This window comes from Rattus norvegicus, chromosome 1 (assembly GCF_021556685.1).
Source record: "Rattus norvegicus strain SHRSP/BbbUtx chromosome 1, alternate assembly SHRSP_T2T, whole genome shotgun sequence".
In the NCBI taxonomy this organism is placed as follows: domain Eukaryota; kingdom Metazoa; phylum Chordata; class Mammalia; order Rodentia; family Muridae; genus Rattus; species Rattus norvegicus.
This window is the reverse complement of record NC_141534.1, coordinates 220,669,107-220,677,426: the sequence shown is the minus strand read 5'-3', so window position 1 is coordinate 220,677,426 and position 8,320 is coordinate 220,669,107.

Below are 8,320 nucleotides of genomic sequence, written 5' to 3'. Positions count from 1 at the left end.
CATGTTGGTTTTTCCATGTGGGAAATTTACCATGAATTTATTGCATTATCATAAATTAATCTGAGGCTCAATCTGGTCAGCCTAAATTAAAGGGCTCTTCTAAACCTGGGTCAGGTGAATGGGCACAGATTTTTCTAGCATGGGCTCTACACCTAATGTTGACCTAAAGCTGCCTCAAAATGATTTCATATTGAAAAGAAAGTAGCCACCTCATCATCAACGAGACTGACTGGCTGCAGACATTAGACATCTTTCTATCCAGCTATTGTTAAAGGGTATGTAAATCATCTATAGTGTGGAATGTAGTATCATTAGCTATATCTTTATGCACCTGAGACTACACAAAGGAATGTCCACAGAACTCTCTTACTAGAACATCCATCTTCTGCAATATTTTATCCTTTTTCCCACAACTTTTCTCTGTTATTCATTATACCTGGTGTTTTATAAATTTTAGCTAAACTATCTTTCCAGCAATATTCTGTTGTGTTAGTAAAAACCTTTTGTGTTCATCATCTTTCCATTTCTGTGACAAAAATGTGTGATATAAACAACTTTTACAAAAGGAAAGTTTCTTTGGGCTCCAGGTTTCAGAGGCTGCAGACCACATTGGTCTGGATCTATTCCTTTTGGAGATGTGGTCAAACAGAGCACTATGAGAAGGAGGAGGAGGAGGAAGAGGAGGAGGGGGAGGAGGAGGGGAGGAGAAGAGGAAAAGGAGGAGGAGGAAGGAGGAGGAGGGAGGAGGAGGGAGGAGGGAGGAGGGAGGAGGAGGAGGGAGGAGGAGGAAGAGGAGGAAGAGGAGGAGAGGCAGAGCAAGACTGCTTACCTCATAGAAGTCAAGGAGAGAAAAGGAGGAGAAAGGGAGGAAAGGGAGGGCCAAGGAATGGAGGGAAAAGAAGAAAGAGAATGACACAACAACCATGGTGTCACCACCTCACAGTCACTACAGCAAGGAACCATATGGATTATTGGAGAGCACTTAAAACCTAAACCAAAACCCCTTCTCTCCTCTTACTTTTTTCAGACTCCAAATCTTAGTCTCACTTCCCTGTCTTCATAAACAATTGACCCATGGTACAAAACATATCTATTTTATATGTGAGTGTCCCAGAAAAGGTCTGTGGCATTTTATTTGTCATATCTGTAAATCGTGTAGATCATACATGCACACGCACACAAACCTTTCTCCTCCCACTAGAACAATTTATTTTATTTTATTTTTTATTAGATATATTTATTTACATTTCAAATGTTATTCCCTTTCCCAGTTTCCTGTCCATAAGCCCCCATTCCTTCCCTCCCCCTCCCCCTCCCCTCCCGCTCCCCCTCCCCCATATAATTCATTCATGCTGCTATTCATATATAAGCTGATTTCAAAGGCTGACTTTTAATCTGTGGCATCTATGTCAGCACATTTATGCATCCCTTCTTCCAACAAATTGCCTTGGGTCATGCATTCTTCAGCAGAATATCTGATATATATGTATACATCACACACACACACACACACACACACACACACACACACACATTTGCTAAAGAAAAACATGAAGTCCCACCATTCCTTTGTTGCAGGCTACATGGTGTTACATACTTTTTTCTACAATGTACTCTATGTTCTCTTGGTCTCTCAAAAGTCTCACAGATTCTGATAAGCAACAGCATATCCAGTGTGGCAAAAAAGTTTTTATTTTTGCTATTTTTTAGAACTGGAGTTCACACAAGCAGTCAGTAGCATTAGAACTAGTTGGTTCCTTGTGAACTGGAAAGCACAGTCCTGAGAGAGTGGAATACACAGATAGAGCAAGAAGAAATCGAGAATGAACAAGATTTGAAAATGTGAAGGGTAAAGGAATGATAACGTTCATAACCCATAGAAGAAAATGAGGTTGATAACAGAAATGCAGACACTTGAAACCAGAACACTTAATTCTTAGCAAGCAAGGAATTAGTGAATGATTTCTAGCTCCATACACTGGGGAGAGATGATGGAAGGGTGCGAAGGCCTTTTATTTGTCTCTCAAATAAATAGAAAGCCATCTAAAGATAGGGTTATGTGGGCTGAGAAGACGGTTGAGTAAATAAAGTGCTTGCTGAGTAAGTGTAGTTTGAATTCCCAGTACCCACGAAAATCCAGACACGGTCACCACATCTGTCATCCCAGCTCTCCTACAAGAAGTTTGGGTGACAGAACTGAGAGCATCCCCAGGATCTACCTGCTATTCAGTTGTTTCCATTGAGGTTCTATTGTGGTCTTAATGTAAAATGTCCCCATAGGCTCTTGTGTCTCAATGCTGCATTCCAAGTGGTGGCACTGTTTGAGAAGTTGTCAGACCTTTAGGAGTCAGTGCCTTGCTAGAGGGAGTATGTCCCTGGGGGTGAATGTCGAGATGTTACAGCCTTGCCACATTTCTTACTCTCCTTTTGCTTCCTTACTTCCAGACCAACCTCAGGTTCCTATTACTGTGCCTCCCCCACCAGAAAGGACTCTATCCCTCTGGAATCATAAGCCAAAATAAACACTTTCTCCCCTAAGTTACTTCTTGTCTGGGCGCTCTTTCATAGCAAACAAACAGAAACGGAAACAGGCTGTTGTGATAATGTAACTATATTTATGGACAAGTTTTAAATGGAGTTATGTTTTGAAATTTATGTGAATATATGCCAAAGAAATAAACACCGATGATACAAAGAAAACATGGCAACCCTGGAAAGAATGTCATCTACTATCTCAAGTCCACATATTCAAAAGTATCTGCACAATTTATTAACAAAGTGTATGGGTTCCAGGAGCTCAGTATACTCACCAACACTTGTTACAGTCTGTCTTTCTCCACTATGCTCTCCCTGGTGAGTATAAAGTGGTAACTTGATGTGCTGTACTAGTGTAGCTTGGGTTTCCATTTAGCTAATCAATAACGGAGTTCAGCGTATGTGTTTACTGACAGTTGTAAATGTCTGGAGATGTAGACTCTCTTGTCAATGTTTAATAATGTTACATTACTATCCTCATTATGGGTTGTAAAGGGTATTTATAGATTCTCAACTGAAATCCCTTCTGAAATGTATGGAGACTGGGATTTCAGTCCCAACTCTTGCAAATATTTGCTTCCATTCTAAGAGTCATCATTTCGTTTTTTAACATTTTTAAATTAATTTTAATGTACAAAATAATGGATTTTACTGTAACACTTTCTTTTTTCTCAAAAACCTGTGGCTGGGGAAATCAAAGACCTCAATAGAGGAGCTGTTGCTATTCTTTTTTTCTTGGATATTTTACGTATTTACATTTCAAATGTTATCCCCTTTCCCCTCTCCCAAACCCTCTCCCCTCTCCCCCTGCTTCTATGAGGATGCTCCCACTCCCACTCACTCCAACCCCAATGCCCTGGCATTACCCTACATCGGAGGGTTCACAGGACCAAGGGTTTTTCCTCCTTTTGATGCTGGACAATGACATCCTCCACTACATATGTGGCTGGAGTCATGGGCCCCTCCATGTGAACCCATTGGTTGGTGGTTTAGTCCCTGGGAGTTCTCGTGGAGTCTGGTTGGTTGATATTGCTGTTTTTCCTATGGTATTGCAAATCCCCTCAGCTCCTTCAGTCTTTTCTCTAACTCCTCCATTGGAGTCCTCTTGTTCAGTCCAACGATTAGCTGCAAACATCCTTATCTGTATCAGTAGGACTCTGGCAGAGCCTCTCAGGAGACACCCATATCTGGCTCCTGTCAGCAAACACTTCTTGGAATTAACATTAATAACTGGGTTTGATGGCTGCATATGGGATGGATTCCCAGGTGTGGCAGTCTCTGGCTGATCTTTTCTTCAGTCCCTGCTCCACTCTTTGTCCCTATATTTCCTTCTGTGAGTATTTTGCTCTCCCTTCTAAGAGGAAATGAAGCATCCACATTTTGGTCTTCCTTCTTCATGGACTTCATATGATCTGTGAATTTTTTCTTAGATATTCCAAGCTTTGGGGCTAATATCCATTTATCAGTGAGTGCATACCATGTGTGTTCTATACCACGTTCATACATGCATTTCACTGTGATTTGTTCATGCTCATTGTCAAATTACCCTCCCTTGAAACATCACTGAAGTCAGATTGTATGCATTTTATTTTAAGAGTTGCCTCTGTGCTTACTTAAGAAGTCAGTTTATAGCCTGGGGGCTCTAATATGTTTGGATCTGTATGTTTAGGTTGTAGCAGGGAGGAACTTGCGGCAATATTCCTGCTTTAGCCTCCTAAGTGCTAAGATTACTGGTGTGAACTGGAAGGGGAAGCCCTTGGTCCTGCTAAGACTGAACCCCCAGTGAACGTGATTGTTAGGGGGAGGGCGGCAATGGGGGGAGGATGGGGAGGGGAACACCCATAAAGGAGGGGAGGGGGAGGGGTTAGGGGGATGTTGGCCCGGAAACTGGGAAAGGGAATAACACTCGAAATGTAAATAAAAAATACTCAAGTTAATATAAATAAATAAATAAATAAATAAATAAATAAATAAATAAATAAATGATTACTGGTGTGAGTTACACACCCAGATCTCATCTAACTTTGTTATCAAGGGAATAACCTTCTAGACTAGTTTAATAGTTCTTTCTGAAACAGTGGAGTGGGTAAAAACTGTCTCCTGTCTCCAAATGAGTTCTTACCTTCCCTTTTCCAAAAACGGAGTGGGCAGACAATAAGGGAGAAACATAGGTAAGAAGAGAATAGCATCTTTAAAAGAAAAAAGTCCAAGACCCTCGGCGGCAAGAGATGATAACCAAGAGGCAGTGTTCTAGCTCTAAGTTTACAGTAGGCTTGAGGTGAGAGCTTGCATGTGTTACTATACTCTCCAAAGGCTTGGGAGTGCCAGCCTAAGGCAGTCTCTTACAAATCAAGTCTGCGTATGACAAAGTTCTCCAAGAACTTTCTGCCCTGGGCAGAAGCATCAGGCATGAGAACCCATTGAGTCCATCTCCATCTCCTGTTTCCATATTTCTCAAGTCTTGAGCATCCAGTGTAAGATCCATAGCCAAAGGCAGCATCTGGCAGCTGAAGTCTGATGTCTTCCTCCTCCATCAAGTTCCATGACTAATGTGTTTCTTGAAGCTTCGAGCATGCCAGAATCTATTGAGGAAACCAGCTGGGTCCCAATCGTCTGAATATGGACACACGAGCAAGGTAAGATTTGGGACTTGTCGGGGGAAAGCTATCAAACTCTTAAAACTTCCTGATGTTCCCAGTGCCTATAGCACATCTTTGGCAGCTTCTGCCTGCTCTTTCTGGCTTGTCTGTACTCGACTCAGGCTGTCAACCCCCAGCTTTCATGCGGCTGCTACTACACTGACAGCTGTCCACTCTTGCTGCCGGAGCTTGGCTTGCTTGTCAGAGAGCCCTGCAAGCATATGGGAAGCTCCCCGACTGGGGCCCTTTCGACCTTTATCTCTTCTCGGTTGCTGCTTTCCTTTAGTTTATGAGTTCTTTGAGAACTTTGTGTGACGTGTGCTGGTCGTATTTACCCCATTCACCAGCTCTTCCCCAACTTATTCCACTTTCCTGCCCATTCAACTTCATGTCCTTTTTGTTTTTAATCCTTCAAGACCAGTTGGTGTGGCCCAAATACTCTTTGATGCGTAGTCTTCCCCTGGAGAGTGGTCAGTTCACTAAGGGCCACACTCTCGGAGAAAACTGCCTCTGGCTCTGTCAGCAGCTAACCATTGCCAAAAGCTCCAGGACTAGGTGTGGGATGGCTCCTCTGCGGGCTGGGATTTGGTCTGGTTTGAGATTACACAAGTTTTGCACATGCTGTAAAAAAAAATGTTGTGAGTTCATGTGCACAGCTGCCCTGGCATGTCCAGAAGATAATGTGTCTTTGTGGTCACCCATCTCTCCTGGTTTTTACACTCTGTCTGTCCCCATTATCAATGATCCCTTCTTTTACCTGTTAAAAGAATGTTCTGCCTGGTCCACAGGAAACTTAGTGGGGGACAAGGATATTTGATGAAAAAATTTTAAATTATAATTTGGACGTTGGGTGATAGCTACATGGAATTCATCATATGTGTTTCTGTGCATTCACAAGATCTCAGTAAAGCCAAATTCCAACAAGACTTCAAAGCTACGTCGTCATTTCCCTGGCTCCCTGTCCTTACTCCTCGCATGGACCTCCTTCTGTAATACCTTAGGAGTCTGGCCTCCTGCCAGATGAGATGCCTTCCTTCTGCTTACCCCAGGTATCCCCAAGATTCTCTCCTTCAGCTTCTTTGTGCTTCTGATCACACATCCTCCTTTTGGTGAGGTCATTGTTTACACCTCCTATTCCCATTCACCCTACTAAACTTTTTTTTTCTCCTTAGTTTTTACTAGTTCTGACATAGTTTCACTAGTTCTTGTAGGTCTTAATTATTACTGATATCACTCTAATACAAGTCCCTAAAAAAGGTATTCTCCCTGTGTTTCTTCACTGTTTCTTGAAACCAGTGCCTGACACATACATGAAAAGGTATTGACTTGTTGGCCGTGAAAGGGAGCATACTGTTGTTATTTTGCTAAATGATCATGTTATTTTGCTAAATGACATCGAACTGCTGTCTCCATACTTCTATTCATTCCCATAGGTCTGCTCTCAACCTTGGTCAGAGAAGCTTCTGTTGCAGTAAGTAGATGTTAGTACAGAGATTCATAACTGACTGAAGTGGAAGAATCAAGGGTTGTGAGTGCCAGATGGATATGGTTCATCCATATCAATCTCCCCCATCCAAGGCTCAGCAAACACAACAGAAGAGAGGACATAAAAAATGTTACGGCCCAGGGTCTAGGGGTAAAAACTTCAAAATATTACCTTCTGGACATAACAGTGCTGTTAAACACAAACTCAGAGCAGCTTCAGTAACCTACCTGTCTAAGATGGCTTCACCTTATACAGCGTGGGAGGCTCTCCCAGGGCCCCTGCCCCTAGGTTAGGAGATATTGGCAGTTGATGGTGGCTGGAGAAAGGACACAGGTAGATTGTTCATGTCCTAATGAGTGGCCCTATACTTATGAACATAGACAGATTGTACTCTGTGAGTCATATAGGAGGAGGGGAAATGAAGCTTGCAGGAAGATATGCAGGGACTCTCAAATGAGTTGGAGAGAGGAGAAAGAATGAATACAATCAAGATACATTGCATACATGTGTAAATTTCTCAAACAGTATTATTCAAAAATTCATCAAATGTATCAACCGCCAAAAAAACGCCAAAAGCATTATTCCCAACTACTACTCATAATTCATCATCTGTTAGAAATAAGAATCATTTTTCACTACCATATAGGACTCAACACTAAACATGAAGCTGCCCATGAAGGACATAGGTAGTGTGTGAATGTGTTTGTAAAATAATTTTGATCTTCAAATTGCTGTAGCACAAATTTGTGAAGTACCCACTCTGCCAAAGAAGAAACTGCTTAGACAAAAGTTTAGTAGAGAACACATCCAGAAGATTCTGGGTGTCTGGGGGCTTTCTAAAATTGTCTTTACTCAAATCAATTATAATTACATGATTTCTCTACCTGTCTCATGTCCTTCCCACTCCCTCCCCCCCAAAAAACCTTCCATATAAATGAATATACATATAAATAGGCCTGCTGAGCCCCTTCAGGGTTGCTTGCATGTGTATGGTTGTGGGGTAAACCACTTGGTGTTGGGTAACTAATCAGGGGGCTCATCCCTAGGAAAGACTAATCTCCCAGTCTTAGCAATTATTAATTCTATTAATTGCATTTCTTCTGTCCCTGTGCTTCTTTTTCTTTTTTTTTATTTTCATACACTATCCTTTCATTCACATCCTATCCACTCCCCCAAGTCCTACCAGATCTTCCCCACCCCCCTACCCAACTTGATGTTCTTTCTCATTCTCAAAAGGAAAAAAAAAATTCCAAGACAAAAAACACCAAGCCATAACAACACACACACACACACACACACACACACACACACACACACACACACACCAGAAAACACTGAGTGCGTTTTCTGCTAGTCAACTAAAGCATGCACAAATTCAAGTCAGACAAAATCCCAGCGCAGAAGAAGGGAAGTGGCCACAAAGGCCTATCCCTAAGCAAGAAGTTATTTATAATTGATCCCTGCGGAAAACAGGAAATCAGTTTTCTCCCATGTAGAAATAAGGTGTGTGCTCCTTCTAAGAGGTGGGTCTTAGACCGGCGCTGGGCCATCACCACTCAGTAGTAGAGGCTAGCACGGCAGTTCCCAAACCCCATCTTGGTTGTGCACAAGAACAAAGACAGATAAGATGCTCACACTGTCAGGAAAGCTGTGCATCTAG